Source organism: Falco peregrinus, chromosome 2, assembly GCF_023634155.1.
Source record: "Falco peregrinus isolate bFalPer1 chromosome 2, bFalPer1.pri, whole genome shotgun sequence".
Lineage (NCBI taxonomy): Eukaryota > Metazoa > Chordata > Aves > Falconiformes > Falconidae > Falco > Falco peregrinus.
This window is the reverse complement of record NC_073722.1, coordinates 46,101,314-46,129,098: the sequence shown is the minus strand read 5'-3', so window position 1 is coordinate 46,129,098 and position 27,785 is coordinate 46,101,314. Positions and strand designations below refer to the sequence as shown.

At 43.1% G+C, this 27,785-nt stretch overlaps 1 long non-coding RNA gene across 2 annotated transcripts in view; it reads left to right on the top strand.

Annotated features, from left to right (window-relative positions):
- Window positions 1-27,785, top strand: part of LOC114013031 (uncharacterized) — a 47,916-nt gene that overhangs the window by 12,049 nt on the left and 8,082 nt on the right. Inside the window, exons 1-6 of one of the 2 annotated variants that reach the window (XR_008745604.1) lie at window positions 9,210-9,454; window positions 14,877-15,147; window positions 16,084-16,150; window positions 18,815-18,898; window positions 20,952-21,939; window positions 27,519-27,623. This is a non-coding gene — a long non-coding RNA (uncharacterized LOC114013031). Of the gene's footprint in view, window positions 1-9,209; window positions 9,455-14,876; window positions 15,148-16,083; window positions 17,642-18,814; window positions 18,899-20,951; window positions 21,940-27,518; window positions 27,624-27,785 lie in introns of those variants that run through there. The other variant, XR_008745603.1, reaches the window with a different exon arrangement.

Sequence of the window (27,785 nt, the reverse complement as noted above, 5' to 3'; positions counted from 1 at the left end):
CTTCTAAGTTCTGAGGAAAAACCAGGCCATTTATTTGCTGTAGCTAAATGAGATTTGAACTAATCTTTGAAAATCTGGCCCAAATATTTATTCTATAACTAAATAAAGGAAAACTTCTAGTTCTTAGAGTTATAATTGACAAGGAAATGCTAGTGTCTTTGTTATCTGAGGCATAGCCCTCGAGACTTTTCATGTCTATATTTTGCTGAAAGGCAGTATCTTCCTATATGGCTCAGGAGAACAAGGTAGTCAAAGCAAAGACAGAGGGAATTGTAGGATAGCTGTGGTAACATCTTCTGCAGAGTTTATAGTGTCCTCATTGCTTTTCACTGTGATTTAGTTGACTGTTTTGAAAAAAAATGAGTGAATAAATCAGGATTTGAGAGGGGAAACAAGCAGCCCATTGGTCTGAGGAAAAAGGCAAGAAAACCAGCTGTTGCTTGTTCAGTGTTTTCTCTGTAGCAAGGGAGACCCCCAGATCTCTGCAAAGGATTGTCTTGAGCTGGCAACAAGCTGGGAAGTCTCTGTGAGGGTGGGAGAGGACATGAGTATCAGGGCTCCACTGCCTTTGAAACCATGTTTGTGTGAGCAAGAACTGCATCTTCCTGGCCAAAAAAAGTAGGTCGGTGTTTCATAGAGTGAGCTGATAAAAGCAAGTGGTTTGCAGCTAAACCAGAGATGAGCAGGTGTCTAAATTGCCTTACGAGCGTCCACATCAGGAAGCAAAAAGTTGAGATATTCTCTCTGCTGCCTCTAAGATCCAGAAGCAGCATCTGCAAAGCAGAGGTTGTGGTTCATGTTTGGTAGGGTCCCACCCACCCTGGCTAAGGTCTCTTTTTCTATAGGTGATTCACATCATCTGTAGCTTCCATCTTCCTTTCCTGCTTGCAGAATCCCAGTTTCCAAGCTGTCAGCCCCACTGCATAAAGGAAAACACTGGCTCAGTGTATTAAGACCATGCCGAACATTTATAGTATAGAATAAAAAAAGTAAAGGTGAAATGTGCAGCCCAGGGCTCCCGGTTCTTTCTTGTGTGCTCCTGGGAATGGAATTTTTGTCCATTGGACTCTAGCCGCTCTAAAAAGCACAGAACAAAAGTGGATCTTTAAAGTGATCCGCAAAGGAATAAATGGCAGGCTCACTCTTTGTTATTCATGTATGGTGCTCAAAGAGCACTTGAAATGGTTGGGATTTTCTGCTGAACGTTTTCTTTTTTTTTAATTCTTCTTGAGGTTTGCAGGGTTTGGGTATTTGTTTTAGCAGTGGCACAGGCATATGTCCCTCCTGAAAAACATTATGGATAGCTAGGAAACCCATACATTAATGATGTCAGGGGACACATGTGAGTCAAACAGTCAGAAATGGGAAAAACTGGGTGGTTGGAGGGGTGATATTTTCCAAGAGGCAGCCTGGCCTTTGTCTCTTACTTAATTTTATTCCTGCCTGCCTTGTGTTCTGTGCCACACGATTTACTCACTGAATCATGCTCAGCAGCCGTATTCACAAGCTGGCATAAATTTATTTTCGTCTGCTGGCCAATTACACCAACTGCCTCAACTGTTGTTTATTTTCTTCTGTTGCATCCTCTTGAGTTACTGTTAATAGTGTCCCTTTTGAGTAGAGATGGGCTTTTTGGCACAGCGGCCTGTCTGCGTGCCAAACTAATGGACCATATCTGTTATCTAACTAGATGTAAAGGCTCCAGTTTCAGGACAGCTTGCAGTTGCTGTGGCCACCTGTAGTGTATTGGCAGGGGTGAAGGCCACTGCCCATGTGGGACGTGTCATCCCAGCTCAAGAGTGTCCCTTGGCACTGACCTGCCCTCAGTGGGACTTTGCCTTGGAGAACAACCGCCCTTCTGTGGCTGAGAGTCTCACCTCCCTGGAGCTGGGTGGCATGAGTCCAGCTGTGGCAGGAGAGTCTCGCTGCCTGTGTGGGGACCAGGAGGTCCCCTGCTGCACACAGCTGCTCTGGAGGCTGCTCCTCTGGCCAGAGCGGGACCTGATGATGGGGGGGATGTGGGAGGGAAGAACCCTGCAAGGCAACAACCCCTGGACTCCCAGGGCTGGGGAAGAGGTTAAATTACATGAGGATTTAAATAGCCTGAAAAGCAGAGTAGGGTAAGGATGTTTTTCATGCACTGCAACTATAACTCTGTCCCATTTTGATTAGCACCTTTGTGTACCAGTGGTGCCAGCAAGGGTGGGCTCCTACCTCTGCAGGATGCTTAGGGCACACAACACCTGCACCCTGCAGGATCTCCTCTGATTCCTTCTCTTAGCTTTGTAGGATATGCTAGGTTTTGGCCAACAAAGGCCATTTGTGCCTTGCCTACATGCAAACCTGGGGCCAACTCCACTTAAATCATCCCTGGCTTGCGAAATATTCCAGACATCTGAAAATGGCTCTGTTGCTCTACTGTCTCTCTGGTTCCATTTGCTGTTTGCTGTGGGTTGTTTACTGCCTGCCTTGGAGACTCATCTGGGAATTGGAAAGCTGAGCTGCCTCCTTTCTTTCCCGACAGCCAGGGTATCCCTGTGCCAGCAGACATGGCAGGGTGCTGGAGGACCACAGCCTCCCTGAGCCACAGCTACAGCCCAAGGGGCACTGCACTGAGACCACGTGCTGCTGATGGACCTGGGAGGGAGTTTCAGACCACAGACTGCAATTGCGTGGCTGGCAGTCAGGAGGAGAACATTGTGTCGCTGGTCAACAGAGTGCCTTTGAACTGTACTTGCTCGCCTATGCACTCCTTGTTGTACCACGGAGGTGTTTTGTGGGTTCACCTTTTACACTAGGGGCCTCAGAAGGGCCTTTTGCGGACACGGCAATGAGCATGTTTTAGCTGGTCATTTTGAAGCGAAGGGTCCTGGGCAGCATAAGGGTCCTTCAGCTTCGCCTGGGGAAAAGCCTTTGCTTCTCTCATAGGTGTCAGTTGTTGCTGAAGCTGTGGGAGTGAGGCACAGGCTAGTCCTCAGGGTCTCAACTCTCCAAGCTCATGCAGCAGCAGCTTTGCCGGTAAGCAGGGAGCTGAGATCTGTGCCATGGCCTATTTCTGTTCCCTTTCAGCAAAGTATTTTTTTTTACCTTTTCCTCCCCACCCAAGCTATTTGATATTTGATAGATTCATCACCATAAGATTCCTGTCAAGAACGCTGGTGCACAAGTTCATTGTCCTTTGCAGCGTCATTCGTGGATCAAATCCTGAGCTGCCCCTGCAGAGAAGGAGCAGCTTTGTACCTTCTCTCAGATTTCTTCCCATACCCTGAGAGCGGGAGGAAGGATGTTAAGGTTTGGTAGCCAGGTCCTCTCCTCTCCAGAGGCTCTTGGCTTTTACCTTCCAGGTGGGCAGCCCAGATAGGTCTTCACTAGGGCACTGATGAGAGTTGGGGCTGTTTCCCCACTGGCTTTGCCCAGTGTGTGGATTTACAGTCATAGGAGATGGCAGAGCTGCCCCAAGAGGGGTTCCTTGCTGGAAGGTGGTGCTGTGGCCCCTTACTTCATGGGGGCCTACAATCCAGCCTGAGGGGGTGAGTATTACTTGAGCCTCGTGGCTTGCATGGGGCAATGTGGCTGGCCAGGCAAGGATGTGGATCTTGATGGCTGGTTGGGCTGGCATCCTCTGTGCTGAATGAGAGGGGGGACTACATTCCCCAAAGGGCTTCACTGTGCCAGGCCTGGAGGGGAGGGTGGGGAGACATCACTGGCAAGTGGTTTGCTTAACGTGTGGACCTCCTTGCAGAGCCGCCAGATCCCTGTGCATGTTCCAAAGTCTGCACTTGTGCTCATAAGCCAAGCCATCATGAGCAGATTTGCCAGTTTTGAGGGCAGAGTAGCTCTTGTGTTTGCAAACCAAGGTTTGGCTTCTATTAAAAAACCATCTAAACCCAGAACCCTACACACATGCCTTTACTGCAGGAGCAAGAGCTCTGCGAATGCCACAGCAAATGCTACCTGCTTGCAAACGCAATTTGGACAGGGGAAAGTCTTCCCATAACTATTTGGCAGAACACTTGAGGTCTGTAGGCTAAAAGTGCTCACACATGAGCACAACAAGCAAACTCAGCAACCTTGAAGTATGAGAACTTTGTTCCCATTGAGTCAGTTCATGAGAGACCCTGTGTGATCGCATGGCAAAACAGCCTCATTCCCAGGTATGCTGTTGGCTCCACGGCATTCCCAACTCCACCAGACTAGGATGTTACCTGCATCCTTCTCAGTGACACATTTTCAGTGTGCATTTGCCTTCACTTTGAGGGTCGTGACAAAAAGCGGTGCTCCACATACCTCCTCTGAGACATTTTGCTTTCTACTTTCCAGTGAGTAGCAGGACATGCAGGCAAAGACGGGCCTCACTTTGCCAAGTCTGGAGTCATTTCCTCCTCTTGAGTGCTCGAGGCTGTCTGGAGCAGAGGTTGTACTTGAGGCTCCTCTGTAGCCCTCAGCAAACTTTTCATAAACAGGAAAGAGCCCTGGGGAGTCCGACAAGACAGAGATCAGTCCTGCTCTGATCTTTTGTTCTTCCCTTCCCCTTTTGTCTTAAAACTGATAAGGCATCATTTGATTTGTTACACTGAGAGCTGCCAGATGGAAGTAAAACTTACTTCCTTCCAGAGCGTGTGGCAGTCCCCATTGAGGCCTGCAATCCTCAGTGAGGCCTGTGGCACACAGCGAGGCCTGCAGCCCTCGGTGAGGCCTGCAGCAGGCAGTGAGGCCTGTGGCCTTCAGCAAGGCCTGCGGCACTTTGCGGCACGGCCATGGCCAGTCCCTCTTCCCAGCCGAGGAAATGCCGCCTACCGGACCCGCTCCCTGATTGCAGCTGATGCACTTGGCAAAATTACTGTGTGTAAGGGAGGAAACCAGATGCAACCACAGCCACTGCCTGGAAGAGGGCTTCAGGGTACAGGGGTGCTACCACGATGCTCATGTTTAAACCCCATGGCAAGTTTATCAGGAATTAATTAGGGGTGAAGGGTCCTAAACAAGGGACAAGGACCTTGGGCTCTGCAGCTGAGGCATCCTCTCTTTCCCAGGCTTTCCATCCTGGAAGAGCAGAGGGAACCCTACCAGAGGGTTAGACAGTGTGCAGGGCGTTATCTCAGCCCTGTGTCACTTTTTGTTTTGTTTCCTTCTGTAATGTCACTGTTGTGAAGGGGAGGGAAACCTTTTATTTATCAAATTTTCCTTCCAGCTTTTCACTATAGCCCTACCTCCATGCTTGCTGGCAGCATCCCTGAGTGCCAGAAGGCAGTCGGAAAATCATCCCTTGTGCTGACAAGGCTTGTCTTGCTCTGAGGGGGCAGTGGGCCAGGGGCTTCATGGAGAAAGCAGCTCTCTCTGAGTAGATCTCTTCAAAATCAAATAAAAGAGGCTGGTCCTCTTCTGTGTGTTCTATTCCTGGCCCTTCTTTGAGACTTAACAGGCCACTGAAAATACGAACAGATGAGGAAATGAGTAGTGCGATGCAGAGTTTGTCCTGGAGACAGGAGGCATGATCTGGTGATAAAGAATACCCAACTGGAGCAAGAAATAGAAGCCAGGTCTCTGCTGAATGCCTGAATTACCAGGTCTCATTCCTCTCTACCAGGCATCTTTCTAGCCCCATAAGTCTTTCCTGTGTGGCTACCTGTCAGGCCAACTTCAACAGGACATGCCTTGATCCAGCAGTGCCAGTACCCCTGTATTTAAGTCACATTCCAATCAACCTGGTGATTTGAGTCTTTTCCAGGTGGAGGAGGAACTCTCGTTTCTCACATACTGGGTAAGCTCCTGCCAGTGAGCAGTACTGCACAATGCAGCTTCTAGCAGCTGTTTTCAAGTTCCGTAATGCCTCAGCTGACTTTCTGTAACTCACCTTCATCACTTGGGGCTGCACCCACAGAGGATCCCGACACCTTTTTGGCAACCAGAGTACCATTGAAACCATCATGGGAGTTTTCTTCCAAGACTCCTTCCTTCCACTCCTCCTCAAGACCCCAAAGGGGTGTGTGAGAGTTTGGATCCATTATACATCTGCAAAGCACTTGAGTGTGGAGACCCACATCATGAGGTTATTATACATTGTGTGTGCCTCAGTGGGGGTGAGGTGGTTAATGACTAACTTGTAAAACTGCTCAGTGCATGGGTGAACTGAGTAGGTGTTTTCAGAAACAGCTGAGCCAGTTTCCCCTGTCAGGATGGGCTTGGGTGCTGGCCAACTTTCCTGTCACACTCTCTGTTTGCAAAGCTTTGTGGGGTTGAGTTTAGGTTCGTGAAACCTGTCAGGCAAAACTGAAACTCAAAAGTAGCATTGCCTGGTTTTGCAGGACTCTGTAATGGTCTCTTAGTGTTCTGTAAGATGCTTAAGTCAAAATACTACTGCCAAGAAGCTCCGGTCTGTGACTTACACATTGATTATACCAGGAGGAGGAGCCCAAATGGATTTGGATGATGCTCACCGTACCAAGAGCTCAAGGGACTGTATATAGTGTCGGGAAAGCTGAGCTTGAGTATGGGTAGGAGCTACTAACTTGACCGTTTTAGCATCTTAGTTCTTAATGTCCTACGTCATAAATCTTCCAGAGTATTTAGCAATTGGTAGGAAAGCTTTTCTAGAAAGGACTACCCACCAAATACAAATATGTTCAGCTGTCACAAAATGTCTGGCAGTTCAGGTCCCTGCCTCTTATGGCAACGTGTGGCCCAGACCTGGAGAAAGCTCTTTTCGATCTAAGGGGGCAGACTGCTTTTCTTTCACTGGGCTCATTACTTGGGAACAGTAAAAGGACAGTTACATTTTGTGCACCAGCCCCAGTTTGGCCCATGCAATACAGTGTCCTGACCACTGCTCTTGGTGCCCAGACCTTGTCCTCCAGGCTGTTGAATGTGTCATGTCCCCTGACACTGATATTTCTGGAGGGAGCGGAGACTTCTAGAGTGATTTATTCCCTTACAAAACTGGAAATAGGCGTTTCCACCCACTGATACTATTTTTAAGTAAATAGTAGCAGCATTGAACTGGAATCCCTGCTGTTCCTGACGCCACTCAAAACTACATGGTTGTTACAGTCCCATCATGAGGCTTGTGGGTGTGAAAGATGCAGCGTGTTTTGAACCGTTTCTCATTTATTCTTATCGCACCCGAGCACCTGTGAGTCAGAGGTCTGTCTCTTGCTTGCTTTCCTTCCTTCTCTCAGTCTACCTCTGCAGACTGAAATGAGGGGTTTCTGTAGACCTTGTCACATATATGTAATCTGGCCATCCCAGAATGAAATACCTAAATGGCCTCAGGCTGCTAATTGGCCTGTCCTCTGCACACATTATGGGTAACATCTGGGTGCACTGGTATGAATTGTGTATAGTTGTGCTTTTTGCAAGGAAGCTAAGCCAAGGCTGGGGGAAATTAAACCTACACATGGAGCAGCCTGTTTCTGGTGTCATTGCATCTAGGGACCCACCCCTCCATCAGCTCTTTTCAAGCTGAAGAGTTGATGCAGTCACTTGGCATAAAAATGCCACTCCAGGTCTCAGATCAGCATTGCCTTCCACGTTACCTTTTGTGGTTCTGCTATTGAGAAATACTGACCAGGGCTGTCCAAAGTTGCCAATATTTGAGCGTGTGCAATAGCAATGGACTTTTTATTTTGTTCTCTGCCCTTTTCTGATAAATACTCTCACTCTCTTTTTCAAAGCTACTGACCTGGAATTTTCAGACAATTATTCACAATTACTTCAGTCCTTTTCCTTTGTATGGCTAGTATGATTTCTCCCCCTTACATTAATCTGTGCTTATTGACACTGACTTTTTAACTGTGGTTTCATTGCCTGGTTACTCAGTGTCATGAGATCGTCCCACAATTACGTTCAGGCTTAGATCTGAAAATGCTGGATAACTTTAGCACTTGATCATTGGTCATGTCATCGCTCTTCCTCTTTCCAGATCACTGTACACTAAACAGCTGAAATTCCAGCACAAGTTACAAGGTGTTGGGAGACTTCCCAGGAACTCTTTTATTACATACATGAGAATGTGCATATATACAAAAATATATGCACATATGTACACACACGCATGTATGCGTGCATACATATCATTATTTATGCTTACTTTAAACTTCCCATGTTTTTATCTGATATGAGTTTATGATAACCCATGACAATAATTTCTCTAGAGCCTTTACCAGGTGTCAGTGTTTTTTGAAACCCAAGTGCAGCGAATCAACCAAACTACTCTGACTCTGATGTCTGTCAATCCTTCAGAAATAGCTAAGAGATTTTTGAGGTATGAGTTTACAAAAGCTGTGTTGGCTTCCATTGATTGATTGAACCATGGACCTATTTGCTTACAGATTCATAGACACGCTGGTTGAAAGGGACTTCCAGAGGTATCTAGTCCAACCTCCTGTTCAAAGCAGGGCTGTTGCTGATGGGAAGTCAGGCCACCTCAGCCTTTGTCTGGCCACCTCTTGAAAACTTCCAAGGGTAGAGTTTCTACCCCCTCTCCAGTTACAAGTCCCAAAACTTCAGGTCTGAGCCTCCTGGCCTACAACTTGGGAACCTCTTCCGCTACCCTTTATTTCTGTCACTTGCTCTAGCCTCTACTGCTAGCAGGAAAAGTTTGGTTCCATTATTTATTGCTTTTCTGCCAGTAGTTTGAGTCTGGGGACTCTCCATCCTTGAAGATACTCAAAACTAGAGCAGACAGCTCTGACAGTGACCCTATTTTGAGCAGGGGTTAGAGTAGTGATCTCCAGAGGTCTCTTTCCAATCTAAATTATTCCATGATTTTGCAATTAGGCTGGACTTTAATAGCAGGTTTTTCCTCATGGGACCTCAGTCCAAGGTGACATATTAGGAGATGTCATCCACTAAAGCACAATTCTGGCATCCCAGGTATTGTTTGGAAATTTTTCAGGCTGGTATACTTGAGAATCCTTGGCATGTTGGAGCAATGTGAACACAACAGCACAGGAAGTGTTTTTCAAACATTTCCTCCATGTGTACAGTTGGTGTTTCTGGGATGTGCCTGTCTTGAGAAAGAAGCTGTAAATTGATACTCTGCCACTCTCTTATCTTGGGTTGTCAGTCCTTTTTTGGATCCAGTGCTTATTATAATAAAATGGTTACTGGAAAACAAAGCTCGTGTCAGCCCTTACCAGCAGGGCATTCTCTTGAAGATAAAAAGCTGGAAGGCAGCAGGGTAAGAGCAGTGAATCCTATCAAAGCCAGCAGCAAAACACTTAAATGCTGAAATAATTCAGCATCTGCTCAGAGCAAGAACTATCCATATGAAAGACACTAATCTGTCATAGACTTTAACGCTGGAAGGACTTATGATGATCTTTCAGTTTGACCTCCTGCATGATTCAGACCATAAGATATCATTTTGCATCAAGCTCATAGCTTCCAAATGAGCTTGAAAAAGGCATCTACTCTTGAGTGAAGGACTGAAGGACCCCACTTTTGGGAGATCATGGTAAGGTTATCCTCACAGTTGAGAAAAATACTTTCTATTTCAGTGCTTTATTTCAGCTTTCACCCACTGGGATTTGTGATGGTGTATTTTTTTTCTAGATTAAGCATTCTTCTACTGTCAGGGGAAGTTTAGCTTCCAAGAACAATTTTGACCAACTTTCTTACCTTTTCCAATACCTTCAGTAGGACCCAGAAGAACTATTTCTGATAATGTTTCAGATAACCTTGACCTTAATTTGTTTCTGCTAACAGTGATCCTCTATAAAACAGTGATAATACTACTTCCCTCCCTCTCACAGGTGTTGGTTGGAAAAAAAAAAGACCATTAACATTACTCAAATGCTATAGTGGGAGGCAAATATTAAGCCAGTCAGAGATCAAAGGCTGGATATTGCATTCCAAAATATGGTTTAGTGCAGCAGTCTTATCTACTGGAAACGAAGTCCTCTGATATTGCTAGAAGATATGGGCTGCATTTTCATATATGAATATCAGTGTTATGAATCAAAAGGCATCATCTGAAAACATTTGTGTACAGCAATAATGGGATACACATGAAAGAGAGAAGGTATTTTGGGACAGTAGAGGTTAATTGTTTCCCTTGTAAGGGACCTTGGGATAAGGCAATGTAGATCGTGTTAAGGGTATTTCTCATAGGAAAAAAAACTTACCAAAATGTAAAAAAAGAAGCTGGTCTCTTTGACTCAGTTCATCTGTTTACTCTAGATGGGGCTTTTACTTGTAATGGAGCCAATGGTCTCAGCTATCAGCCACACCATTTACAGTCAAAGGCTAGACCAAAATAGCTCCCAGGCTCTTCTGATTTTCTATTTTTGTCAATGATCTACTTAAATGCTGACTACATCCCATTTAGGACACTCAGATCAATCTAATTGGCTAAGCGTCAGTTATCTGCACAGTCGCAGAGGAGTGGATCACCTCTCTAGATTTAAAATGAACACATACATGATGTCCTTGTGGTGGATGGCGATGGGCAGGCCTGGCATGGCCAGCTGCAGAGTCATGGCTGAGGACTGAGGAAGATGCTCTGCCTCAGTACAAGGCTGGTGTCTCCCACACTGTTGCTCTGTGGTGCTCAAGACACGAAGTGCTATGTATGGATGAGTCAAGAAAGAGGATTCTCTCCCTCCATTGCCTTCTGTCCTGGGGTCAGCTTGTGTGCTGTGGTCACCAGAGATGGACCGAGCTTTCCTGGTGATGGGGAATGACACAGTGATTTGGTGTGCTCTCAGCCACATGTCAGGGAACCGGTCTCTGCACTTAGCTCAGCTATGACCTTCTCCTGAAGGCTCGAGGAGGTTCTCCCTGCTGCTCACTGTTGTCTGTTATTTGTAAGTGATGTAGGTGGCTTTATTTATCTAGTGCCCCAAACACATGTGGTCAAGCTGGTGTCTGGGCTTGAGCAACCACCCAGAAATCTATCCACATTTTCTTACACAGGGACTGAGAGGCTAATAATGCATTTGCCTCTCTCTGCTACCCTGTTGATAAGTTATCATAAGCAGAGCTGTCTCCGTGTCTGTATGACAGAAATCATTTACCCTCTGTGGCAAAACCAGATATTGAATCAGAAATCTGAGCCTTCTTCCAGATTATTCCTGAGTAAAAGCTTCAGTCATGTGCCTTGTGTAGCTTTTGTAGATCATTTGCAGGTTCGCGAAGAGTGGTTCAGCGTTAACCTGCTAAGCAGAAATGCAGAAGGTTGGGTCCAGCTATCAGAGCAATTACTCTGCCCACTTGCCTGTGTAGTGCCAAAGAATCTATCTCACCTTCCCATTTTCAAATCTCAAATACCATGCAGGAGGAGTTTTTTTAAAATCCCTCCCCTACCACCCCCACCCCACCCCCCTTGTTGTTTATGAGGCTAACTAGACACTAAAGAAAACAAATGAGGAATGACATTTCCTCTCTTCTGTATTTTAAAATGTAACCAGCTAAAACGGATGAGTCCTGGGATGGAGTAATCCATGGGGGAAGGAGTGGGACAGATGTGTGTTTGGGAGCTGTTAGGCACATCAGGGGGATTGTGCTCTGTGACATTGGGTGCTCACAACCTTGGCTTTGTTTAGAGAGCACATGCAGTCTGTATGGGGTTACTTAAAAAAAAAATCAACAAAACCCAGCAACACAGGACCAGACACAAGAAAGTCCTGGTAGTTTGGCCACAGTTTCCAGGTCAGGCCATGGCAAAACCAACAAATTCTTTACTATTGTTATGTATTGCTTTAATTAATTAAACACTGGGAAACCCAAGTTGTAGCCCAGGTCTTTCCTGGGGTAGTAATTACAAAAACTGTTTGGCAGGGTCATACGTAGCTAGAATTGGCTGTTGTGGGTTTTTTCCTTTTTCTTTTTTTTTTTTTCCTTTTCTAATTGTTTGTTTTTTTGTTTTTTTTTTTTTTTTATTATTTCCCAGTGAGAAAGGGTTTATAAATTATTATTTCCTTTCAGAAATTTTTGAAAAAAAATAAAGTGCTCCTGGCATTTTCCCACCCACCTATCTTGGATTTAATTCAAAAATGCTGTGATCATGACAATATTTTGGCTTTGATGAATGGGAAACTTTTGGATGCCAGTGTGGAATATAGGTATTTTGTCTTTTCCTTCTCCTGAGGACATGCCCTCTGTTTTTTTGGTAATGGTGGTGTTCCTGGTTCAGGCTTTTCTGGTATCCTGTTAGCAATATACCACAGAATGTTTTAACTAACAGTGTTGGTTACAAGTAGTATGCAAATATATTGTTGCTCAAAAGCTCTGCTTCTAATATATGACAAAAGAAATATGTTAAATGGATAATAACCCCCAATCCATGTGGTATGCAAACTAAACCCCAGGTGCTTACTTTACAGCAGTAACTTTCCCGGTGTTACCCTACACGTCATTCCAACAGCATTACTGCAGTTGAAAAGGAATGGAAATTTCAGTTTTATTTGATTATATGATATGGGTAAAAGTCGTGTGGCATTGCTGGTTTGAATTTAATAGCACAGGCTCGGTTGATGGGGTGTTTCATTGCTCTTTACTGACCTGTCGTGCAGCTGAGGACACAAGAGCTCTGAGCAGGCGTTTCCTCCACCTCCCCTCTCTCAGAGAAAGGAAAAGCATTTGCCAAGGTGATCTGCTTTCAGAAAAAAATTGAATTTGTGAAGTCAGCCTCCCTTTAGGAACAGCTTTGGTTCAAATGCAACCCTTATTTTTAGTGAAGGTACGTTGCTCTGTGTTACAGGAGAGCTGGACAACATGCAGATCCTTATGCTTCCTGGGGACTCTGGGTGCACCACATCAGCAACTTTATTGCATTTTTCTGTCCTTTCCCATACAGTGGTGGCTGGTTGCCCTTGGCACCCCAGCTGTCCCTGATGCCATGGGATGTTCTAGAGGGATGAGTGGTCACCAGGTGATCAGGCAGCAAATAAATAAATAAATACATGTCTGGAGGGTGTATCAGGTTCAGGTTGCCTTCTGTGACAGAGAAGAGGATGGCATGCAGAATGGACAGGAACAGATTTTGTTTAAATTTAGCAGCAGTGTTGTGTTTGGAAAAGCCTCTTGAGAACTTGGCATCTAAATCCTCATCTCATACTGCTCCCTCAGTAGGTTTGTTGGCCTCCAAACAACATTGCTGGTGTATAGCCTGGGCAAACAAATTTTAAATAACCTGTTCCCTTCCGTGGACTGTTTTGCTGAGCCATTCTGGTTTCTCAGCATCCACAACAGCTTTTATGTGAAAGTGCTCCAGCATGTGGAGGGGTCTCAGTCCCACACTCCCACACCAGGAGTAGGTGGACCATGAATTGGTGTGAACCTCTTTGTCAGACCACCATCACCTGCATTCTTGGGTATGTGCTGTGACCCTTCTCCCACTCTATGGTCAAGGTGGGATATACATCTTCGGCTGATCTTCCATCTCATGAAGCCAGTACCTCCAGGTACCACTTTGTGATGCACAGGAGCTGGTCCAGTCTTTCTTCTTTCCTTGCTCTCTCCCAGCCTTCTCCCTGCAAGGGGCATGTGATATCTGGGCTTGTTATTGCCAGCTGTTCATCATCTCAACACCACTTCTAGGCTCAACCCCCCCATGCCAAGCCCCACAATTTTTCTTCTGGGATATGATGCATTCAAGCTGCCCTAGTACATCTTTAGGTCACAGGGGACATTGGCATAAGATTTTGGCATCTGGCAACCCCCGGTCCCCCCTGACTACCTCCTCCTCACAGGTCTGTGAACTTTGTTAACTCAGAACAAGTACGGGAGCCCACTGGAAACTGTGCTGCCATCAGCTTGCACTCTGTAAGGAAATTGTGGATTCCCCCAAACCAATATTTTGCCAGAAAGTTATAGGGGAAAAGATATTTTTTTCCCTCAAACTAGGAGAGTGCCATGCTCATTTACAGGTCCTGCTAGGCAGTTGGGAAGCCAGCAGGGAGGAAAACCTTATGCTCTATCCATCCTTCCCACCCCAAAGGAAATAGCCCTGTGCATTTTCTTATTCTGACACATCATAAACACCAACGATGTTATGTCTTCCTGTTGCATCTTGAGCCTCTGACTTTCCACCACAAAGATGCCAGCACTGTCTCTGTCACTGCTTTCTGGTGCTGTGAACCTGCTTAACATGGTTGGTGTCCCCCATCACTGGAACAGGGACAGGGCTATACACTTTGTGTAGCCCTACAGAAATTGCATGCTGGCTCCAGTGGAAATGGATTTGACTGGGGAGGAGTGCTGCAGACTCTGACAGCTCATCACAGCTCTTTACAATGCTGCTATGTTTGCTTTATTTTGGGCAGCAGAGTTAATGACCCCTTAAATGAGTATTTACAGCTGCCTTTTTTTTTCAGCTTAATTGGGGTGGGGGGGGAAGTCTTTTCAAAAAGTTGAGTGCTCCTGTTTCATGAAGCAACAACCTAGCTTTTCCCCCCTGCCCAGATTACATCCACCAGGCTCAACGTTTGTTTTCTGTCCTCAGAATTCAGTTGCAGAGTGTGTTATGTACCCTGAAGAAAGAACCCTCTCTCAGCGTCCATGCTGTTCAGCTTAGGTCAGCAGGATTTGTAATAGAGATGGACTTTGAATGCTCTTAGTGCTGCAGATATCTTTGGACCCTTTTCCAGCAATGGAAAGAGAAAGCTTGGTCTCTACTTTCTGTACTAAGATAAAATCAAAATAGTGTACTGAAAAATCTAGAGAAGCTTCTAGGCAGAAGTTTTTGGAAGCCTAATGCTGAAAGTACGAATGTTTAGGCCTGTGTTTTTCTACACACTGCAGTGGCCAGGCACAGTGTCCCTGCTGAGGCTGTAGGCCTGAATGCCAGTAGGTTGTGTATTGTAGGGCTTGGGGGGAGCTGGGGGTGTTGCTACACTCACATCTTAAGGCCCTTTTCTCTATCCTCCTCACTGCAGAAGAGACTAGCCCGGGCTGCCTGGGGAGAAGACGTCTGTCAAAGTACAGTCATTGACAAAGGAGAGCCCCCTGCACTGCACTGAGATTAGGAGGAACTTCCTGGTCGTGGGAACATTTAGACAAGGATGTATGAGCCTCCCCCTCCTGCCCTGGTAGTGACCCCAGCTCCAATCCCAGTCCTGCAGTGTGCACCCATGACCGAGGCAGCTCATGACTCTTCTTGGCCATGGACTTCAGAGAGAGGTGAAACGTGGGGATGGAGCTCCAGAGGTAAGCTCAACTTGTGTGGTGGCACTGATGAACATAAGGTGGACAAAGCTACTGGAACATCCTTGTGCCATGCACCTGTCAAGGAGCGGCATCACGGTCCAGTGCCTTGGCATGGCAAGGAATAGCATTGAGAGCTGTTGGCCACCAGGAAGGAGACAGAAAAGCCAACCGTCTTTCCAAAATGGAGCATGTTGCAGCTGCCTATGGAGCTGCCTTGCAAAGTGAAGGGGTATATGTGTGGGGAGAAAAAACTATTGAAAATAATAGCGTAATTGGCTGACTGGCAGGCTAAAACCTCAGCAGAGCCTGTGGTTATACTTGTCACTATCTGTTAACCTTCAAAACAGGTGTTGTGTATTTGAAGTGCCAAAATGGTGCTCAGGCTGCAATCTGTGTGTGTGCAAACTGAGGTGATAGGAGCATGGACTGGGGGAAGGGCTGGGGGGCTTGCCAAATGGGCACAGGCACAGAAAAGGGATGGTCCTGGGCAGGCAGTATGTGTGACGCAAATGGATTTGGCTGGCTTTGAAAGGGAGAGCACCTCCCAGTAGTGCTGGGACTGAGCAGGACATGTCCTCCACTGGTGGCAGACAGTGCTCCAGTGAGGACCCCAGGGAAGGGGCTTCTCTTTTTTAGGCTGATTTAACCGTTGAAGGGCTTGGACCATGTTTATTAAAGTTCTCAGGTTACTGAAATTCAGCTTGACTCCTGCCAAGATCAAGAATTTTTACTTGGGTTTAGGAATTAGGACTATAATGCTTTGTTGCGCTCTTGGTCCAGCTCAGTGTCTTTCTTTAATATATTTGAGTTTTGTTTCCTTTTTATAAAAGCCATAAAACCTGTTTAAATTTGGGGTTTAGTAAGTTTTTTTTGAAAAAAATTAGAATACGATATTTTGGTGAGAAAAAACCCCAAGTACTTTCTTTATTCTTCCAGGGAGTATTTGCATTATCAAACATTGTGATGACAAGCATCTTAGGATCTTGCAAAGCTGTATTGCTAAGTCAGTCAACAAGGAATGTAACTCTTGGCATGTGTGGAAGGTGAGTGAATGATGTTCAAATGGGAAGATTACGTAGGGATCTGAAGAATACCTGAAGAATCTGAATTAAAATGCTTCAAAGAAAGATGTCAGGGGTGAAGATCAGAAGATTATAAAGTGCTAATAATTAGCAATTGGCATAACTTGCAAGGCAGAAAGACTGTCAACGCACTTAAAAATCTCCTCATCTTGTCTAACTAAATGTAATTAGCTTTAAAATCCAAACTCAAAGTGGGATGAAAATGTGCTTATACCATATGTACAAACAAGATAATTTTGTGTCTGAGTTCCACCATGAGATTCCTTTTAATACAATACATAAGTCAGGCTATCTGATTGCTTTCTGAAATTAGTATACACCTGTATCATGCCCTTGTCCTGAATTAGAACAATTGAGAAACACATCTCATCCAGCATGCGTGACGGTCATCAAGCAGAAATAGCTGATTGTTGACACACTAACAGGTTTTCTCTAATTGTTGATGAAACTCCAGAGTCAGTATTTTGTTCTCTCCCTAGTGTTTATTAAACAGACATTAGTTTGGGTGTGAAGTCTGCAGGTGTGGAAAATATGTTTCTATCATCAGAGGTGGTGTTGCAGAGTGTTGTCTCACTTTGGGGTCTTTTTTTGTATTATATTCTGGAATATTGCAAATCATGATGTGATAACTGGGTACCTATAAACAGTCGCTTGGCAGCATATCTTCATTATCAGAGATGTGATGCAAATGTGTCTTCATACCTTAGGTGTTCCCATGCCACGCACCTCCCACTCTGTTCCTGCAAGCAGGGGAGTTCACACCGAAGGTTACAGTTTAGTGTGACCTGAGCAAAATTGCTTGTCATTCCTTAGGTCTCTGCTGCAAGACTGAGATGGCTCTAGCTTGGCTGTCTGGTGAGGACAATCTTGGTACAAGGAATTTGCATCCCCTGCAGGCCTGGCTCTGATACAGTGTTTTTTTCCCAGCTGGAGCTGGAAGGGCATACACAGCATTTGGGAGAATGCTGTCATTTTCCTTCCTTCGAAAGAGTCAACAGGCACATCCAGAAGTGAAGAAGAATACATTTTCAAAAAGAACAAAAAGCAGAGACAAATCATTGCAAGGCTTTGGTTTGTACTCATTCTGGAAAACAGGCATGGTGTTTGCAAAAATCTGGGGGTAGCTTCTGGGGACCCTTCAGACGTCATGCATTAAGAGGACAGAGCTGTGAAGCAGAGAAGTTTCCAAAAAGCTGAGGAACAATGGAGTCTTTGAAAGAACATTTGCTTTAAAGCAGTAAGCAATGCCTTCTGCATGGTCCTGCGGAGAATTTTTTTTACAGAGAGAAACGTATAATGAAATATTTCTTTGGAAAAGAAAGATCTGTTTTCCTGCTGCAGAACATCGGATACATTTCTTTGAAAAATGAGATGTTAAAGCGGTTTGTGTGGGATTTAATCTGCTAATCAAAGTGAGTGTCTCCTTCAGACAAATAGTTCTCCAAATCTGACTGACTGCATTGACTACGTTTCCACTCACTGCAGCGGGAATTTGGACACCTTGCTATGCTCCTGTGTCCTAATCTGGAATTTCAGTCCCACCCCTCAAATCACAGAAAATTTTAAAGCAGGTGTGATGATTTGGAGATTGAGAGGGAGTTTCGTCTCCATGTGGTAAAAGGGCCATTTGAAAATGCAGAAATAACTGCATAAAGAAACTGGCAACATGAACACCAGTCATTCCCTGAACTCAGTAACCTGCTGTTGCATGTTCCATCTGGGAGTGGTGAGCATGTGCTGGGACTATTTCAGAAAGTTCAGGACAAAAAGGGAATTTGTCTCTTCACCTCAAGGAATTTGATGTGCCTTATTTCAGCAGACGAATGACAGATTTTAAAAAAGAGTATCTCAGTTATTTGCAGAGACCATGCTTCATGTGTGTTTCTGACTTGGGTAGAAATTAGATATGTTGACTGTTTCTTTTCTACTTCTTTCACAAATACTTTATTTCTTTATATTGGAGGTTGATTACTGAAGTGTATGTAAAAATAGAGGGGACAAGTGCATCGCATATCAGCTTTGGGCTTCTGCAACTATTCTGGATCACACTGCTTCAAAGCTTTATATGATTGCTAAATTATGATACTAACAAAAAATTATTACTGCATCACCATGACTAAAAAATTTACAGATCACAGCTGGTTATTTTCAATAAAAAAAAATATATCAAATTGTACCAGCCCTGATTAGGATCTCCTCCATCCTTCTAAGTTTGGTAACAGATGCTTTTTCAAGGAATGCAAGTCTGAATTTTGTGTCACATTTTCCTAACCCCCAAGTATTTCTTACCTAGGGGATAAAGGGGATATTTTGCATCTTTTCTGGAGATTAGAACAAGTGAAAGCAACAGGTCCTATTTGTCTCTGTCTTTCACAGTGATTATATTAGCAACTTTTAGCTCTGTTTTCCATAAATTCTTTCAAAATGTTATTAGAGTACCTTCTTGAATTCTTTAGCAGTTAAATCATGTGTCAAATTTTCTGTTATTACTACTTCAGTTAAGTGTCAGGCTTGACAGACTTATACTTATTTGATCATTTCCTTTACTGTATCCAAACATTGCCATAATTTTGCTTTCTTTCAAGTTTCTACCACTTCTGGACCTGAGTTACTAAAATCAGCGTTCAGAGGAGCTTCCTAACCTGCTCTTTTAGTAATCCTGGTGCAAGGTATCTGGTTGTACTATTATTAAAAAGTTACTTCAGTAGTGGGTGTTTTACCTCAGTTTTGATTATGGCTAAAGTGGAAAATATTAATCCTTTCCTTATGATATGAACACAATGGTTTTCTCCTGGACAAGGAATGGATGTATTTGTTAAACATTTCTGACGTTCTGCATTATTACTGGCTATTCCAATGCTCTTACTACTCATGGGCTTATAGTATTGGTAGGTTTATTTTTGGTCCCAGTGGATTCAACATGTGCTTCTTACTGTCTTTTTCTTCAGCCATATGTATTTCCTTGCATCCCTTTTCTTCCTTATTAATTTTATATAGCTTCAGTATGTATTTTCAGTGTTTACAACATCTGTCTTCTAAACGTCCATCCATTCATCTTTATTATTGCTCATTTTGCATCCTTTTCTATCCTAGATTGTTTTTTGAACCATGCTTTCTTACAGTTTTGGTTTGGTTTTTTTGTTGTTACGTGGCTCTTTTTACATCTAGCTAAATAATTTTAAACTATTCATTGCAGGCATTACACTTAGTCCTCAGTCCTTTCTTACAGCTGGCTTGTAAGAAAGGACTTTTTTTTTTTTTCAGCTTTGTGAAACTGTCTGTCTTGAAATACCATGTGTTTTTAACTGGCTTAGACAGCAATCAAACATAATCACTTCCACCTTAGCTGCCATTAACTTTTACTTCTTCTTTAGAAAATTGTCATCCATTATTTGTAGAAATTCCAGAGAAGTTAGTACTGCTAGCAGGAGATTTTGATATATGTCATCCAGAATCAAGTTTCCTATGATGTTCCTGAACCCATGGTAGATAATGTCTTTGAAGCTGCCCCACCTAATTTTGAGCATGGTTTAGCATTTTGGGGCAGGCACCTATTATAACCTCATTTTGTACTTTACCCATATGAACATGATCCATTATCAGTCAAAATCATTTGCTTCTGAGCCATCACTTGTACAGAAGAAATTAATGCCAGCTTTGGTCTCCTTTGCACACCTGATGCTCCTCTGGAAGGTTACGGTCACTGCCACCACCCCCATCATGAAAGTATATGTTTTCTCTGGGTTTTATTAGCACAAATAAAAAATGGCAATTTGACAATGAATTTTGAGAAATATTTCACAAATATTTATGAGCATTTTAAATTGCTCTTCAAAGGATATAGTTCTGAATCTAAATTCTGTGTTTCCCCATCCCCAAAATACCATTTTGTTCTCTCACCAGCTTTAGTTATAACTCATAAAATGCCTTATAAGTTTTCTTTTAAGAGTTGTGAATCAGGGAAATTAAAAAAATTGATTGCTTTCAGAAAGCTTCTTTCTGAACTGTGTTCTTGCAGACCTCAAAGGAAGCACATGGTAAAGATGGAAACAGTGACAAGAACTTAAGAGACTAAGTCATAGCTGATATGACTTCTGTGCTCATCAACAAAGGCAAGAGAAAACTCTGTAAACAGAATAATCATATTAAGAAATTCAAGTGATCCAGAACAGGACACATCCTTTTGCATTCTGCTTTTAAGTACTCATAAGCCCAGGCTCTCACCATCTTTTTGGGTTCAGTAAACTTCACATAGAAGAATTCCCAGCATTACAGTGTCAACTTTCAGCTCTCAAACCTGCTGGTCCAGAAGGGGATACATGGGAGAACAGAGACATCCTCAGGAGTAGGAGGCCCCATGGGGACATTGCTGTCCGCAAGGTGGTAGCTCCCAAGCACCATGCCCAGCACAGGGGCTAAATGTGTCTGAAAAACAAATATTGACCTCTGACAGAGTCTGAAGAAATTCATGTGAGTGTTTCCAAGAGTTTATGAAATAACCAGAAATGAAGATAAGTCCTAGGCTATCTATTTCATTAGCTAAGAAACTGTTGACTGAAGCCTAGTGTGAGCCAAGTACCTACATGCGCAGTGTTTCAAAGAATTAATCGTGTCTTCAGATGTGGAGCCTGCTAGTTAGTTTAATTACTGTCCTTTTTTTTTTTTTCTTTCAGTAGCTAAATGGATCCAGTGACAATGAATCTTATTTCATTTTTTTAATAGATGAAAGAGAAGCAGGCTTCAAAACAGATAATGAATTTCTTCTAACTCGTCTGGAGACTGAAGAGCCATAATTCTGATTGATCAGATATGGTCTGCTTTAGAGAGGCACCAGATGTGATCCAGATTTTAAATAGATGCTGCTACTGTCAAAATGCATTCGCTCCCTCCTGGTATAACAAAGTGAAGTCCATCTGTCTGGAGTTGTGCACTTTTTTTAGTGGTAATAACAGTTAACATCAACAATAAGCTTTGTCTCATTAGTATCACATAATCCCTACTACCAAGTCCCCAGTTTCTGGTCCCCATATTATCTGCCATGGAAAAAATAAAGACCACAGCAGGAGCTAAGAAGGTCAGTGCATTCTCAGGGTAATCAGCTGTAGTAAATTCAATTCTGACAAGACAAGGCTTGCAAATGTCTGGGGAATTAAGGGATCATCTATAATTTCATATGTTGAGTGGGAAAGTGTCCTTCCAAACATTTATTAATTACAGATGAGGATGCATATGGTGGTCATCCTTGGAGAGTTTTCTTCTGAAGCAGACCCAGAAAAATAGATTTAACTCTTTGCTGCTGCTTCTAAAGAGAAACTACTCATCTTAGCAATCGGTCTTGCAATAGTTTCAGTCAGCATGCTTTCTCTCCCGGTTTTTATTGCTCTGTATTAGCAACAGATAACTGTTACCCATTATGTAATTTTTTACATAAAAGTTTCCCACTGTAATCAATGGAGAAGCCTTTCCTTGGCTTTAGCCTGCCTCAGTACGATCTCTCCAGGGTTTGCAGTCCTTAAGAGGTACCAAGTAAAGAACAACAGACTAAAGAGCTTCGCATTTAGAATTCAACCTTTCACTTGAAGATCTTGGAGCATTTTAGAAACCTTAATTACTCCCCTTTGAGGTCTGTATTGTCTTTTCTGTTTTATAGGTGAGGAAATTAAGTGCAGGGAAGTTAGAATCTAATGTTTTCCAACCTGAACAAGTAAAGGTAAGTGCTTAGATCCAAGCCTTTCTTCCTCAAGAGGAAGTCCTCAACCCTCTCAAACTAATTTTTTCACCCATTTTTTTAAAGTGTGGGCTATGAGCTTACCCAAAAGCTCACCAAAAGTCACTAGAATTGCTGACAAGCCTGTTAAATTGTCTTAAAAAGAAGAGATTCAAATCTATGGCTTACTTGTTTCCCTTAGTGAAACCAGGGCTGAGAAGCAGAAATGAACACTAAATCCATTAAGGGCTAAATATCCAGGGAAAAAAGAGCTATTTAAGTAAAAGAGTAAACCTGTTATGAGAACAGATTGATCTCAATTAATCACAAATAAGCATAGACTGGAAATTACGAGGAGGTTTGTAGCCATCAGAGGAGTGAGACTGGGGGATAAATGGGGAGCTTAGGGGCAAATAATATCACTCGGATGTAGATGGAGTTGGATCAGAGTCCAGGAGGGATGAACAGATGCTTCTACCGGCACCTCTAAGGGACTGGATTTGTTGGTCCAGCCTGTCCTTCCCCATGCTGTGTTCACAGGGTTGTAAACCAGTTTCCCAACTCCTGGACACATATAAATGCTGTGGCAAACTGGTTTTCCTCCCTGCAGGAGCCCCTGGGTGTTTCTTCTTTAGGGTTTAGGCCATTTGGGTAGGAAAATGCTATTGCTGCCACAGGAAGAAAATGAATACCTGGGGATATCAAATACTGCTCTCCTTTTTAGACCTGCAGTGCCTCGTATGCCAGATTGCAGCTATTGTGTGAAGAATTTTCATTCCTTTTTGTGCCTGGCGGCTGATTGAAAGTTCATATTATTTATGGCAGAAAACAGCAGTGTACTTTTGAGCCTGAGGAAGCTGGGAAAGTGCAGTGGGTGTCAATCAATTAAGCTATTCAACTTATTTATGAAACAAGACAAAACAATGTCTAGGATATGAATTCCCATCTCAATAGGATCCTCCCTGATATAAAATGTCAGAGCTGAAAAAGGGTCAGCTCATGACCCTTGAATATTCTTTTAAACTATTTGCAAATCAATACATCTTCTCTGGATTTGTTCAGGGACCATCTTTCCCTTTTATTATAAGTCACGGGGCATAGTCTGCTTATCAGCAAGTACAGAGACAGATCACTGCACTAAAGGAGCAGCTGGCTTTGGAGACTGGGCCTGACTCATTTATAGGGGGGCTCAGTTCACATTACTCCGGCAGTGCAAAGGATTTTAAAGTTAGTATAATTACATTTTTTGCTGACTCTTGGGCTCCTTTATATCTGCTGAAAGAGCAAAGAAGCCCTTTGCTGTGCATGCAGATGGGATTGCCTCCATCTTACTAGTGCCTGTATCAGCCATTAGCATCATCTCTCATTTTCTCTTCCATGTGCTTAGTGTCAGGATGTCCTTCTATGTCCCCATGTAGCTGGGTTTTGGGTTTGCAGTCCCGAATTGTCTCCCTCTTTCTCTTAACAGTTCTGCTAGCAATAACCTGTTTGGTACAGGTGGGGCTTGAGTGGACAGATGGCCTGATCCTCAGCTGAGCATCTGGCCTATTAAGCTGTCTGAAAAGGCATCATCTTTACAAATCCTGGTCTTAATCTCATTGCCCACTGTATGACCCGTGGGGGTTTCAGAGCAGTGCCAAAGAGGGGAAGAGGAGGAGGACGAGGGCAGCCGGAGGATCCATGGAGTCAGGGGCAGGGACGGAGGTGCCTGCAGGGCAAGTTGGCTGAGCTGAGCACTGGGGATGTGCCCATTTCTCACAGCAGGGAGTTTGAGAATGTCAACAGTCCCAGTTACCTTCAGCTGTCCTGCAAGGAGAATGTAGATAAAATAAATCCTTTAAATAGTTGGTCCAGACCTTTGGATAGCTTTGGCTAAGGGACCTTCCATTGTATGTCCTCATGGCATCTTCTTTCTCCATGCAAAAATGTGATGATGTTATCCTATGCCTTTCAGCAGCACTTGGGCAAGCTCAAGTCCAGGCAGGTGAACTGAGGATAAAACAAGAGAAGAAATGCCCATTTGCCTACAGAGTTTTATCAATAAGAGGAGAGCTTTTTGCAAAAGGGAGACGAGGAAGACAACAGTTTGCAAGGGAGTGAGTCGCTCATGTCAGTGATCCCATCTACTAACAGCATGCCATTCCTCATAGGAAATCAATATACACATCTTTGGCAAGAAGGCCAGCAATGTGGTACATCCATAAAACCTCTGTGAAAAAGGGACTCTTCCTCTCACTTTCCCTGTGATAGAATGTACCTTGAAACAGATACTTGGTAGTGGTAATAATTCGAGAAGAAGTGAAGAATTTCCAAAAAGCTGAACTTGCATAGCACTGAGCGACCTGGAAATGGTATTGAATTTGGCTTTGATCCCTCCAGCTATGGACCAGTTTTGGGATAGATCTGAATTTTACAGATTTGCAATGGACTAACCCGAAGTGTCAGGTCCAAATATAAAATAATTTGGAGCAGGTTTTGATCAGTTTCTTTTAGAATTAAAGATATTAAATGAGTACCCTGAGATTTTCCCTTGCAAAATTCAGATGAATTTTTAAAAATGAATAAGCACTGCTACGTTAAATTCTTTATAGTAACTAAGTATAGAGATGGTCCCCTTCTGTTTTTCAAATCTAAAGTGTTGGGTTTTTTTAAAATGTATTTTTTAAAGGTCAAGATAGTAATATTTTTTTTCTTCAACCTACTTTAATACCTGAAAAAAGTGAGTAGTTCTGATATCTAGAGTTTGTGCTGCTGGAAAGAAAATACCAGGGAAAGTCTCACCAATATCTGTGAAAGGAAACTTGGACAGTGCTTCATGTGCAAGTTTGTTTGCACTCAGTAATTCTGGTGCAGGTCTGTACTGATGTCTGCTCAGGTAGGAAACATGAAAAAGAAGCCCTCAAAGAGCCTGTCATCATTGTTTGGGTTTTTTTTTACAGGATTTTCCCTTAATTAGGGAATACTGAAGGAATTGATATTCACTTGGATCTAAGATGTGCAGTGAATTCCTACATCAACCCAAAAGGATCAAAAGGAAAATGAACTCCTAGCCATGAGCTGGACTGTAACAGAAGTTTTCTCTATTTATTGTAGAGACCTACTCCTCAACTTTAAGCAAATTGTGCCAAATTTTTGTTTCAAGCTTCCAGCTAGCAAAGTTATTTAGAGACATTCTTAACTTTAAGTGCACATAGAGTTCTGTAAAATACTGTTCAAAAGGACTATTCATAGATACAGCTTAACTCTGATACGCATAGGGAGGTGCTACAAGCATAGCATTTGCCCCAAAATGATAAATCAAAAATGTTTAGAATCAAAATAAAAAACAAGCAGCTAATTAGCTACCAATTTGCAATTAAGGTAAAGAAAGGAAATCCAAAAGAAAGAAACATTTAAGTTCTAATAGCAGGCATGAAAGCAATGTATTTAATATGGCATTCACTGGAAAACTTTCTAGACTGCTGTAATTGAAAAGTGAAACAAAATTGGGTGAAAACAGCTCAAAGAATGGAATATGAATGTTGAAAAAGGAAATTTCCAGTCAGTCCAAGGTTTTATTAATAGACATTTGCCACACAATACTTCTTAGAAATAGATTTAGAGTTGAAAGTTCATCGTGATGTAGCTATTACAAAAAAGAAAAAGCTGATGAATCGCAGTTGCTTCGCTCTAAATAAAGAGTAACTAACCAAGGAACCATCTGCCGGTGTATGATTACCAACCTTCTTTTTGTCTTTCAAAACAGCCTGAGAAATCAAGGGCACTGGGAGTAAAGCAGAAAGCACACACATGTTGCAGGCTCACCAACAGCCAGCCCAGGAGGGTCAGATCCAATCCTTGCCTTTTTCTCTTGGTGCACTAATTTTATACTGCTGGTTTTCATCTGGTGTGCTTATATATTTCAAGTACATGCTGAATACTAATGGGGTTATTCTGCACTAAATGTAGCTAATTTTGGTACAGTCAAGACCTGCAAAATAAAACTTCTAAGAGAGGAAAATCCTTAAGTCCTCTTTCTCTGTTTGTGAAACCAACAGAATGATATTAATTCATTTTCCCCCTTGTTATTGAATAGTAAAAAGCCTGCAATACCCTGAGAAAACATATTCTTAATCATTTTCTTAAGGCTGAATGCCCTACTAGCAGTAGGAAAGACAAAGCAGTAAGATCTAAGGCCTCTTAGTCTCTAGAAAACTGCATAGGTTTCTATGCTGAAAAAATGAGGGATTTATTCCTTTTTTCGGTCAGATGAGTTCAGGGTCAATGTACAATTTCTCTTTCTGTTTCTATTCCAATGACCACCTATTTTGGTGTGGTTTATTCCCCCAAACTCCATCTGACTCTGATCAAAGTCACCGTATCTGGCTTTTTGTTGCCGAAGGCACTTTGCAGTATCTGTAGCCACACTGGCAGCTCACATGAAACCCAGCACTCCACAAACCCCTTTGTGAAAGAATAATGATGGAAACCAATAGATTTTCAGTGAAAACCTGCTGATGCCCTAGCCAAAATTATATTGTATATAATATATACATATTACGTATAATATATAAGGGAGTCTATCCCTTGCCCTCCCTTATTTCACCCAGCCATTCTCAAGCCACAAATACCCTTGCCCGATGCTCCCTTCTCAACTTCTTTCCCCACTGCATTCCCCCTTGTCCACACTTCCCATCTCTGGCCCAGTGGCTGAGAGCAGGTGGAAAGGCAGGTGATGCTATAAATATTTATGTTAGGAGGACTGCATCTGGAAGTGTTTTCTGATGGAGCTGTCACCCTAAAAAAATTAAAATATCTAATCCCAAAATGCACATACAAATCCACAAAGAGGCATCTTTCCTTGGCATGGTCACCAAAACAAAAACTTCCGCTGAACAGTCAATAATAAACCCTAGGTGCATGAAATTAAACAGACCTGAAGTTGCCAGGATCAGGTACATTATGTATTTCTAAAGGAGGCTTATGATGGGAAGCCAGACAACAATAGCTGTCCTACTATACAAATAATGGAGCTGTTTATATGTACATCTTGTCAGTTTGGTATGTTGGTTTCTGATTTTCAAGTGTAAATGGAAATGCTCCCACTGAAGTTTCTATTTTTTTACCTAATATACTGATTTACCTATTAGGGTCACACCAGCCAGTGCAGCTTCTAGGTACCAGGGAATATCCTATGGACACAGAATTAAGCAAATGAAATGATTTGCAAGCAGCTCTAATAAGCAGTATCCCATCGCATGCCTGGAAATTCTTTAAGACTCATTAAGCAGTCAGCAAATAAGACATGTTTGTCTCCCATTAAAGAGTAAATTGAAAATACTGAAAGGAAACCTGTGCATGGCTGTGATCTGTCAGAAAGCATATTAGCAGGAACAGCCACAGTATGTTTAGCAGTCGGGTACAAGTTAAAGCAGGAACCAGAGCGAGAGGAACTATTTTAAATCAGCTCTATTAATACTCTGAAAGTACATTTAAAAGCATCAGCAGTTATAGCTGTCTTTGACTCTTCCAGGAGGAAGTTGCCATTTGTTGCAGAGCTGCTGTTGCTTTAATTTGACACTCAATATGTGTTTTCCCCACAGTATTAGATATCTTGGGCTCTGTCCAGGACACTTTTGGAAATGAACTGATCCCTGTAGTTCCTATGCAACGATGAGATTTACTACTTAGGTCGACGTGTATCTTCGGTGAGTCAAATAAACATAAGGAGCATTAATTAGGGCTGCTTGCTGAATTTAGATTGCATTCACACAACTTGATATGGTAGCTGGTGGGGCCAGGCTGGTTGACTCGGGGTCACACAGGGTGAGATAGGCAGTGACAAGGGCCTGGATCAGCTGTGGGCTGAA